This window comes from Triticum aestivum, chromosome 1A (genome assembly GCF_018294505.1).
Source record: "Triticum aestivum cultivar Chinese Spring chromosome 1A, IWGSC CS RefSeq v2.1, whole genome shotgun sequence".
NCBI classification, from domain to species: Eukaryota; Viridiplantae; Streptophyta; class Magnoliopsida; order Poales; family Poaceae; genus Triticum; species Triticum aestivum.
In genome coordinates this window covers 221,935,190-221,946,632 of record NC_057794.1, presented here as the reverse complement: position 1 = coordinate 221,946,632, position 11,443 = coordinate 221,935,190, and the positions used below count along the sequence as shown (strand labels likewise).

The following is an 11,443-nucleotide window of genomic DNA, read 5'->3' as shown; positions in this document are numbered from 1 at the left end:
CATGAACAAGGCATAATGCACAACCAAGTATGATGCATGACAAGGTTAAATGTTGTTCACATGGAAAGAGGTGAAGCATATGCAAACTACCTATTTAGGCAAGTTTAAATGAGGCCGGAAACACAAATAACAATTCCGGAAATCCCCATATGCATATATCAAATTTGGTATTGTTCTGCCTAGAACACAATTTAAAGTTTTAAACAGCAGAACAAAGTGCACCAAGTTAATCTACACATTTTTTCTAGGCCATTTACATAGAAAGAACATTTAATTCCGAGCTACTGTTATTTAGTTATGAAATAAACCATTTTAACATGACATGTACGCAAATTAATGCAAACAACAACTTTAAATATTTTAACATGGAAGAAAGTTGAATATTGTGAAACTAGATAAAATTCTAAGCATTTTACATATATAGTTTGTTTAATTTGAATGCATGCATATTTGGTTATTAACAATACAAAACAGTGGCATTTCCTGTAATATGCATGCACTGGAAAATGCTAAAATCACATAGCAGAAAAAACACATACGCGGGCCAAAAGCAACATAGTGCAGCAGCCCAGCAGTGAATAAGGCCCGAAGTGTGGAATAACAAAACAAACAATCCCCTTGTTAGAGTCCGAAGTAAAATGGAGCTCTCCCGTTCGTTTGGATTCTCAGCCGTCGGATCGGAATCTCCTCGCGACACAGGCCGTCGGATCTTGATCCAAATCGCTGTGGGTCGTTGGATATTTACCCGATCAACCTCGGTCGTCAGATAAAATTCCAATTGCAACAAATTGTAATATCCATGCCCCACCAGGGTATTTTGGTCATTTCGCGTTGGGGGGTATAAAAAGGGACCGCTGCCGTGGGATGACCTAGCCGCATCCTCCCTCCCGAACTCGCGCCTCCCCCGCGCCCAGCTCCTCCCGCCTCGCCGCCTCCTCCTCTCCCCTCCCGCGCGCCTCTCTCCTCCCACCCACATCACCGCCGCCGCCACCCACCGCCTCGAACCGCGCCGTCGGCGGCCAGATCCGCCGCAACAGAGCCCCCACACCCTCCCCAACTATGATGAGAAGCAGCGGAGGGAGGACGGGGAGCACGACAGCAGGCGGCGGAGGGGAGCAGCAGCAGCAGGCCTCGCCGGGGCGCCCCTCGCCTCTTTGTCGCCCGCAGGGGGCGCCTGGTTCAGGGCCGCCCTCGCCTGCTGCAGCTACGTCCTGCTGGCGCTCCTCGCCCTCGCGCTCCTCCTCCTTCTCTCCGTTGGGTACCTCGGCCAGAAAAGGAGGGCACCATTCACCATGGAGGACTGCCGCGTCCAGTCTCCCTCACTCCCTCACTTCCTCCCTCCCGCCTCAATACCTTAGCACCCATGACCATGGTGACTCCACTGGAGGTGCAGCAAGCAGGTCAGGTCCCTCCCCCCTTCTTCTTTTTCTCCCTCTGGTGTTCCTCCTCTCTGCATCTGATGCCTGGGTGAGGTCGTGTGCAGGTGCTGCTGTGTGAAGGACAGGAGAAGAGGGTAGAGGAGAGGACTGCTACTGTCTCACCTGCTTCTCCGTCTTCTTCTTCTACTATGTCCTATGTAAGCCAACCGATGCTTCCTCTCGGCTCTCTCCTGTACTCTGTATGCATCCAGCCATGCTAATTTTTTTCTATAGTAGGAAGTTTTGTTTGGGATGTGGTGACTGCTACACTTGGGTTACTAGCAAATTTCTCAGTATAGCCATTGTTTTCAGATTGGTATTCATTACACTACTTGTTTGTTTGTTTGTTTGCACATGGATGGTTGCCTCCCTTGTTCATTGCTCTGAATTAACATGGACAATTGAATTATTATTGGCTAGGATTATAGATGTGTTGCCAGGAAGTTTTGGGTAATAAACTATGTGAGCTTTAGTTTAATCTGGTCCAAGATATTGCTATAGTGGCACTGCTGTTTGTGTTGAACAGGGCATGGTAACTTAATTTAGCCATATACTGATTTAGGCTTGTGTTACTTTTCCTTGATTTAGCTCTGCTCATTTTTTTAGTTGTATGTTTGTTTTTCCTATATTCTTCTTTTGAGTTCTACATTCATGGAATTAATTTTGTATGCTCAAATGGATATATATATATATATATATATATATATATATATATATATATATATATATATATATATATATATAGCCCCCCTGCCTTTTTTCTGTTGCATGATCAAAGTTGCATGATTTTAAATTGAAGATGGGACTAAATCTAGCTCCCTGCCTTTTTCTGTTGCATGATCAAAGTTGCATGATTTTAAATTGCTTGTGAATTTCTTCCCATTTCCCGTTAATTATAAATAATCAGAACCGTCTCTGGTCAGTACACCGTAGCACAATACCACATGGAGCTATAAATGTCTAGCTTTGAGTTCACTTTAGTTCTGAAAATGCATAATTAGTATATGCTCCCTCCGTAAAGAAATATAACGAGGACTGCAACATGTAGGTTGGTCAGACCAGGAGGCGTTGCCATCGATTATAGGGTGTCGGACCAACGTCCTCGTGTTCGTGCATCTTCGGGAAGAAATGACCCGAGGTGAGTCGCCTCTGGTCCGCCGCACGAAGAGAGCGGTGAGCGCCCTCTCCACTTCCCCCATTTACATGTTCATCTGCTCGAGATTCGATTAGATATGTCTGTTTGTTCATTTGCAGGGGGGCTAGATCGCAAGGGCAGAGTTGCAGTCCTCCAGGGCCGCGGGAAGAAGAAGATGGTACTCATATACAAGCCTCCCTCTCGTGGTGAACACTCTTCCCTGGAATTGATGGAAGATCTGCCTTGCAGCCTTAGAGGATCCATGCATCGTGTGATGTATGGCCTACAGGTATCCCATTTTTCTACATTTCTATGTGCCTGCTTTGTTAAGTGCTTACAGTGTTCGTTGTTGCCTGCTGCTTGCAATGAATAGAGATGAATGACCGCAAGTGTAACAATGCCAACTTTGATTGATATGCATATCTGGATTTTTTCCAGGCTACCAATGCAACTGATGTAGTCCTGCACAACACAAATAATTTAGTGGTGCTTGGATCTAGGAGTGAACTGGTGAGCCATTTCATCTCTCCTACCATCTCCTAATTTTTGTGTGCAATTCATACATTGATCTGTGCTTAGTTGGTGTGGAATGAGGTTCACTGATTAGTTGTTATTTTTAAAGATAGAAATATTATATGACATGCGGATTCCTCTCTACCAATATTGAACGATGACAAATACTAGCTTCAAATCCTTTGAATTTCATTTCTATCTCAGTGATCCTAATGTGCTCCCCAACTTTCTGATCAACCAAATGATGTCGTGTGCACTTATTTCTCTCGGAGAGGCATGCATTTTGACCTAATAATGGCTGAACTATATTTGAATTTTATTGTATGTTTCAGGGTCAGGGTTCTGTACTATAGGAGGAAACAAGATGGGGCATGTGTTTTTCAAGGATAAATATTGGAACTGGTGCGTGGGTTCTCTTTTCGTTGATTCTTTTCTGTTGTTACTATCATGGTTTTGCACATGCATAATCGAGTGTGTTATAGCTGAATGTTCTTGGGCATTCAAAAATGGTCATTGGCATTAATTAATTTCCATTTGAGTATAATGCACCAAAGATACACATTATGTTCCTCTGCATTATTGATTTTTGTGCATAAATCGTTTACAATGGTCACTCTATTTGAGATTCTCCTTCTGAACTTTAAAGAGGCTGCATAGTAATATATTCTACTCCTTTACTTCTCAGATGCCTCGCGTTGATCTCTCTGATCTGGTCGGCCTGGCGCGGGAACTGAGCCGCCGTCGATGGATTTATCGCAGCTTGGCTACCTGTTGCTTTGGATCCGGTACGATCCCCATCTCTCTCTCTCTCTCTATATATATATATATATATATATATGTATATATTCGCTCACTCTCTTTGTGCGTGCGCGCAGTTCACACACCTAAACCCAATTACTGAAGTGTGTCGTGTTGGTTTACTTGAATGATACTTGCTCCGTTGTTGTGTTTAGTCATATTGTCCAATCTTAGCATATGCTGTGCTCGCCAAGTTCAACGTCTGGTATTCGGTGACAAGTCTGAATGAATATATTAATCTGAGCAAGTATTCAGTCCATGTACTTGCGTTGTTGATATTTTATTTTTATTTTCTCAATTATATGGATGTGTTAGTTCTTTAAAGATCTCTCAGCTATAAAATTGCTCTAGGCTACTTAGGATCCAACAAATACTAGAGCATATATACGCTGAATTCTATCCCTAATTTGAATGTTAGTTTCAGATACTTCTGATTAATTAACCATATGGATGAGATTGCTTCTGGTAATAAGTTATTTATTGATTGTTTTGCTTCAAATAGTTTATGATTGATGCTCCATTAGCCTCCTTTTAGACTATGCTCCTCTGATTTATTTGTATGGCATTTGCTGCAGTTTTGATTGCAGGTAGGTTTGTTCATAGGTTTATGCGGTGCATGTACTGGCATAATACTTGTTGAAGCACCTCCCTGGCTTCCTCGCCAGCGCTGAGGTTTGCTCTAATTTCTATGCCATGGTTTGTTTATGCTTGATTTGCTATGTGGAAAATGCAATGTGATGCTTGCATGATCGGTGGATGCAATCCTAATGTAGAAACCTTGCCTTGCTGCTCTAGCGCCAGCCTCGCCGCCGCTGTAGTTTGCTCTAATTTCTATGCCATGATTTGTTTATGCTTGATTTGCTCTGTGACAAATGCAATGTGATGCTTGCATGATTGGTGGATGCAACCCTAATGTAGAAACACATACCTTTTTTGGCATGGGTAGCACATATGTGATACTGTTATCATTAGTCTGCTCTCCGATAGGAATTCTTAGCCTTTGGTTTAGGTAGATCTTATATAATTTTTCTTTTCCTGTTAATTGTAATCTTTAGATGGATTTTCCTTTCTAACTGATTGCATTATTTGGTTGTATAGATTCAGTATGAAATGAATACTTTTTTGGGAATTCTCTAATTCATCTATAGAGAGGTGGGATCCATATGGCAGAGATGAAAGCAGGATTCTATTAGACATAACTATGCTTTTTTAATTGGCCATGCGAATGCTTGCTACCAACTTGAATTGACCCACTTCTACATATGAAATTTTAATTTGTTGACACACACTTAAATAAGCATCCACAATCTGTCCTAAAGGTGATTGCCCCATCTGTTTAGTGGTGTAAACAAGTTCAGGTTGCGCAAGCATAGCAGTGAGGGAGGGGTCTGCTTTAGTGTAGTCCGTATGTGGCTTAGCGGTTTTTAAAAATCAAAGGAAATGCTCTGTGTAGACAAATACATATCTAATCTAGGGGGTATACATAATAGCGGTAGCTAAATAATAATGTTTAGATTCAGGCAATATACTACAATCTGCCTTGTGGAGAGGGGCCTATGCTTACTGGATTTTCTGTACGGTGTTTTTATTGTTTTTTACCTGCAGAAAAGGTTCTCAAATCTTAGTAAGGCCCAAAGAAAGGATCTTTCTTTGTATCTCTTATTTTGGTTATAACCTGCTGTCGAAGGTAGCCTTGGATATGGCTGATTATTTACATAACACATATTTGTTGCCCTGCTTGGGCTGTTGATGATATCCACACCTACGCACGACTTTTTTAATTTCCTGTTACTTTAAGCAGTGGTCGTAAACTGACTTTATAATGGGGCAGGCACTATAATTACTTCAGAGTTGTTATCTCATTTTCGGTCCTATGCACTTTTCTAAGATGCTGGGTCCATTTTCTGCTTCGGCTACGTGCGAGCACCATCTCACGTCCTTGCGCTCTTGAACTACTGATTTCAGATTATAAGCCAGTGGACATGTGCATGTCAAGCTTCGTTAGCCAGAATCGGTAATTTAGGATTTTCCCCAAATTTAATGGATTATCACAAGTGGCACTGCCGTGTTAGGTTGCCAGCTCCATAAATTACATGGTAACAGCACATCGCGATCAGTTTGCTGACCAGCCAAGGATATATTTCTATCATTCTTTATGTCTATTTATTCCCAGTATAATGGCTTATGCCTGAGGCTTCTTATTTTTAGCTATGGCTTCTCTGCTCGCTGTCTCATACTGTATTACAGTTGCTTCATGCAATTCCTTGCAGCCTTATGTTTTATGCTCTTGGTCCTTGCAGGATACCCAGCATGTGTTTAGGATCCCACACAGGGCGGTTCTTGACATGCTTCGAGCACACCTTGGGCTATCACCAGCTCACATGCATGAGGGAGGGTCGATTTGATTGACTAAATCTGTAGCCAGCCAGAACCAAGGTTCAGGTCATTCTTGTACGAACATCTACGCTGCCATCCCAGTAAAATCAATCAAGCAGCTTGCTTAGCTTTGCACTTCTACATACGTGTGTTTCTCTCGGGTGGATCCAAGCTAACTATTTCAAATAAAACAACTCTGCGGTTGAGCTCGGCAATCACCCACTCAATGAGAAGCTGCACACTGAATTCAAAGGGAATTGGACTGTTTGTTTGACCTGAACTTAAAGTTGACACAATTGCAGGTGAGAGAACCACTCGAGGGTATGTTGTCGCGGTTGCCGAACACCATGGACCACGGATGCCCCTGCAAAGAAGAAGGGGGGACCTAGCGCCAAGAAGGTGAGGTTCAGAGAGTACTGTTCTGGATAGCCATGGTTCTACTTTTTGATGGAGGTGATGGTGTGATGTGTACTGGTGGTTACAGCCATAGGACTGGGATGACCAGGAGTACCTGAGTTGTTTACAGGGTTGACTTGAGTTGTTTTATTTTTGATGAAAATGCCCATTGGATTGTTACATCATGATGTTGTTCTTACACCTTTGATCTGATAGCTTTATTATCAGGTTGAATACGACCGCGGGGGGGATACGACTGCACCCTGCAGGGGTGCGGGGTGCGGCAAGCCGCACTTTCCATCTAGTAGGAGAAAAAGGAGAACATTGCGTTTGAACCCAGGACCTCCTGATGGGTTGACACTGGGGTCAACCAGTTGAGCTAGGATGCACGTGTGATATTGGATGGGTTCGACCCTATATGACACATCCTCTTGAACTGATCTGAACTGAAGAAGCACGAACAGATATGGCTTCTCTGCTCGCTGTCTCATACTGTATTACAGTTGCTTCATGCAATTCCTTGCAGCCTTATGTTTTATGCTCTTGGTCCTTGCAGGATACCCAGCATGTGTTTAGGATCCCACACAGGGCGGATCTTGACATGCTTCGAGCACACCTTGGGCTATCACCAGCTCACATGCATGAGGGAGGGTCGATTTGATTGACTAAATCTGTAGCCAGCCAGAACCAAGGTTCAGGTCATTCTTGTACGAACATCTACGCTGCCATCCCAGTAAAATCAATCAAGCAGCTTGCTTAGCTTTGCACTTCTACATACGTGTGTTTCTCTCGGGTGGATCCAAGCTAACTATTTCAAATAAAACAACTATGCGGTTGAGCTCGGCAATCACCCACTCAATGAGAAGCTGCACACTGAATTCAAAGGGAATTGGACTGTTTGTTTGACCTGAACTTAAAGTTGACACAATTGCAGGTGAGAGAACCACTCGAGGGTATGTTGTCGCGGTTGCCGAACACCATGGACCACGGATGCCCCTGCAAAGAAGAAGGGGGGACCTAGCGCCAAGAAGGTGAGGTTCAGAGAGTACTGTTCTGGATAGCCATGGTTCTACTTTTTGATGGAGGTGATGGTGTGATGTGTACTGGTGGTTACAGCCATAGGACTGGGATGACCAGGAGTACCTGAGTTGTTTACAGGGTTGACTTGAGTTGTTTTATTTTTGATGAAAATGCCCATTGGATTGTTACATCATGATGTTGTTCTTACACCTTTGATCTGATAGCTTTATTATCAGGTTGAATACGACCGCGGGGGGATACGACTGCACCCTGCAGGGGTGCGGGGTGCGGCAAGCCGCACTTTCCATCTAGTAGGAGAAAAAGGAGAACATTGCGTTTGAACCCAGGACCTCCTGATGGGTTGACACTGGGGTCAACCAGTTGAGCTAGGATGCACGTGTGATATTGGATGGGTTCGACCCTATATGACACATCCTCTCGAACTGATCTGAACTGAAGATAGCACGAACAGATAGCCAAAGGGGCGCCTAGGATTTGAACCCCAGATCCCTCATATTAGCATGCGCGGCGATGACCACCAGGCTAGCGAGGTGTGATTGAGCTCAGGTGGGACGCGATAAGTAATAGGGCGGGTGCAAGCGGAGCAGCTGCCAGAGTCGCGCGCACGGGGTTGCTCGAGCATGAGCTTGAACTCGTCTCGGGCACGACGAGGTGGCTGCTGAGTGCGTGAGCGCGTGCAAGCGGAGCGTGAGCGAGGAGGCTAGGGATCAACGACGGGGGTGCTGACAAAGGAGGGGAGTACACTGCAAGATGCGCGCATGCATGCGTGGCTTTTGCGGGTGTTGTTGGCATGCGTGTGCTCGGGCACAGGGCCGGGCCCATAGTTGTGCACAGTGTGCGGCTCACATAGGGCCCATAAATTTTAGGGGCCCCAAAATTTTTATTTAGGCCTATGTATATTTTCTCCTGGGTGCTGGGACGCTCATGGCATTGGGCCGCTGGCGCCTGGCGCTTTCGCGCAACTCCGCGTGAGGCCTCTGCTCGATCAGAAACAAAACGGGATCGATTGCATACAGAAGAAATTGGCAATGAAACGGCGAATCAGACCAGATCAAAATCGATCGTGTCGCATCCAGAGGAAGCGGCGGGCGACATGACGACGACAGGCGAGGCACGAGCCTTTTGATTTCCGATTGACTTCGTCTGAGCTGATGAACATGTTCCTCTCGTGGTTTCCCATCGCCAAAATAGGTACATCCACAAAACATGCTCCTCTTGCCGCGCTAGTCATGTGTGAGCATGTGTAGGATCGATCATGGAGGCCTGGAGGGCTCTCGTCTTGATTTGATACAGCCACACGGGCATGAGTTAAAAAATTCATCAATACATGCATGATGCAGGCCCTAGTTTAAGTGTTTAACTACTCCTGCCGTCTGCCGCTAGCTTGTCCTCCTGATTAACTTTGGCTCCTGGAGTACTACTCCTAATTCCTAAATCCTAGTTAACTTTTGGCAGAGATCGTTACTTTGTTAGAGATGGGTACTTGCCTCATTGATAAAAGATCACAATATACCAGTTTATCCGGACATGACACGAGACTAGGTTAGTTAGTCGGTTCATCTAATTGCCAAACATTGACGCATAATCTCCAATTGTTATGTGCTGACTGCTGCTGTATTACTTTAATTTTATCATCTTCTGTATATCTTGTGTTGCAGTAATACAAATTTGAGTCATCATGGGGAGAAGATTGATTACGAGGATATCATGGAAGATTTCACTTCAAAGAATACTAAAAGAATGATGTTCAAATAAATATTATGCATCGGAAGTTGAATAGGTATGATCTTTTATGTACCCAATTGTTATGTAAGACATTATATCATATACATTATGATTGCTCATTAGTTCATTTTTTTCTAGTGAGCTAGAGCCCCACTTTTTAATTTCGCACAGGGCCCGGGTTTTGCCGGCCCGGCCCTGCTCAGGCATGAGCAGCAGCTCGACTTGGTGTGGTGAGGTACGGCGAGCAAGAAGCTGAGCAGGCCCTGCTGCTTGCGCGCGAGCTACAGGAGGCAATGCGTGTGTGGGAAACCGGCAAGGGCGCGAGCATGGCGCGGTGTCCGTGGACGCAGCTATGGACAGAGAGCGAGGTGCTCTGTTTCATGCGTATGGCGAGGGTACAGCGACAGGTCTCTGACATGAACATATCGAGGCTGAACGGAAGCAAACGACGTCGAGGGAGAGCCAGGAGGGGAGGCTGCTCATCGGGATCCCGTAGGACGAGACGACGAGGTCGGAAGCGCGACGGCAGGGGCGCGAGGAGGCGCTGATCATGGCGGCGTTCGGCTCCGTGAATAAGATGAAGCAGAGGACGTAGATGACGACCGGGAAGAAGTTGGACTTGGCGATCCGGGGCTCGGAGAGGTGTGGGAAGGTGTTGCCGAAGTCGTGGGACTTGCCGCGGAGGAAGAAGGTTGGGGACGTCGGCTGCTACGCCGGGCTCGAGCATCAACTCGGCTCGGCCACGGCCATGGAGACGGCGGCGGCAAGGAGTCGCGTGGGGGAGGCTCCCACCCAACTAACACCCGGGATCGGTCGAGGAGGGTGATGGGGCGCAAGACGACATGCCGGAGAGGATCCTGATGCAGGTCGGACGCGAGGACGACGATGGGCGCCGGCGGTTCTTCTCTGATCTCTCTCTGCTTCCTCACTTGGGAACGAAGGAGGAGACAATCGAAGAAGAGAGAGGTGGCGGCGGCTTGAGGGGGGAAGAGGGAAACCCTAGGGTTGGCGCTGGGCTTTATAGGAGGGACGCGGGTGCCGTGGTAAGCCACGGTGGCCATGTGCGCTACCCTCCAGTTTTACTGTGAGGGGGGAGCTGGCGAGAGGAGGAAGAAAAAGGAGAGGAGGGAGTCGCTGGTGGATGGGCCCCGCTTGGTGTCCAGCGTGGAAGTTACCAGGGAGGAGAGGAGAGGCTGCGCCTGGGCCGAACAGGGAGGAGGAGGCCCAAGGGGCGCTGCATGGGAGGCCCTTTTCCCCTTTCCTTTAAATCTGCCCATAAATAGACAACCGCCAAAAGGAAAAAGTTCGGGGATATTGGGGATGAATCTGAAATAAGTAAGAATATTTATAGACTCCTGGAATTATGAAGGATTTGAATAAACTGGTTTGGGCATTTTTAAGGACAGAAAAATAATTCAAGTTTGAATTAAATTCAAACTTGAACCATTTTTGAATCCAACCAAAACAAGTCCAAAATGGATTAAAAATTGACAGAAAGGTATAAGGCATGGAGTAAGATTATCAAGAAATAAATGAACATTAATGAAGGAGGGAATTAATGTCACTTGCAAAAACATGAAAGAGAGAAGAAGGAAGGAGGTGATGATGCATGTCCATGGTTTGAGAGAGAGATGGCAAGGGGTGGTGCACACACATCAACTAGAGCAACACACAACATATATAAAGGACAATGCACAAAATGATCATGGCAATAGCATAATGCAATAAGACAAGAGATAGGCATGGCAAAACAAACAAGGATGGCATAATGCAATATACTGAAAGATGAACATGATGCAAGAAGCAAAAGATATGACAAAGCACTCAACATGATCATGGCAATCATATATAGGAATGAAATATGCAAAACAATTATGATAATGCAACAAACACAAAAAAACACATGACAACAACTAAAATAAAAAGGAAGGCATCTGGAGCGTCGATCTTGGTGCGTTACATTATCCTTCTCTTTTAAGAACCCTCAAACCACGAACATGCATATTATGGATCATACTACTTGTGTTGCTTGCACCTTGAG

The 11,443-nt window shown here is 45.4% G+C and overlaps 1 long non-coding RNA gene across 33 annotated transcripts; it reads left to right on the top strand.

The window, feature by feature from the left end:
* The first annotated feature begins 878 nt into the window (after window positions 1–878).
* Window positions 879–10,065, top strand: LOC123043609 (uncharacterized). 33 transcript variants are annotated; one of them, XR_006419484.1, is made up of 13 exons: window positions 879–1,400; window positions 1,484–1,576; window positions 2,467–2,591; window positions 2,673–2,842; window positions 2,992–3,063; window positions 3,399–3,468; window positions 3,752–3,851; window positions 6,165–6,315; window positions 6,543–6,639; window positions 6,865–7,343; window positions 7,571–7,667; window positions 9,336–9,457; window positions 9,541–9,784. It is a non-coding gene; the product is annotated as an uncharacterized lncRNA (long non-coding RNA). The 33 variants fall into 33 exon arrangements; XR_006419425.1 differs by having other exon boundaries at window positions 6,865–7,667; window positions 9,541–10,065; XR_006419461.1 differs by lacking the exon at window positions 9,541–9,784 and having other exon boundaries at window positions 6,865–7,469; window positions 9,336–9,350.
* Window positions 10,066–11,443: the final 1,378 nt, after the last annotated feature.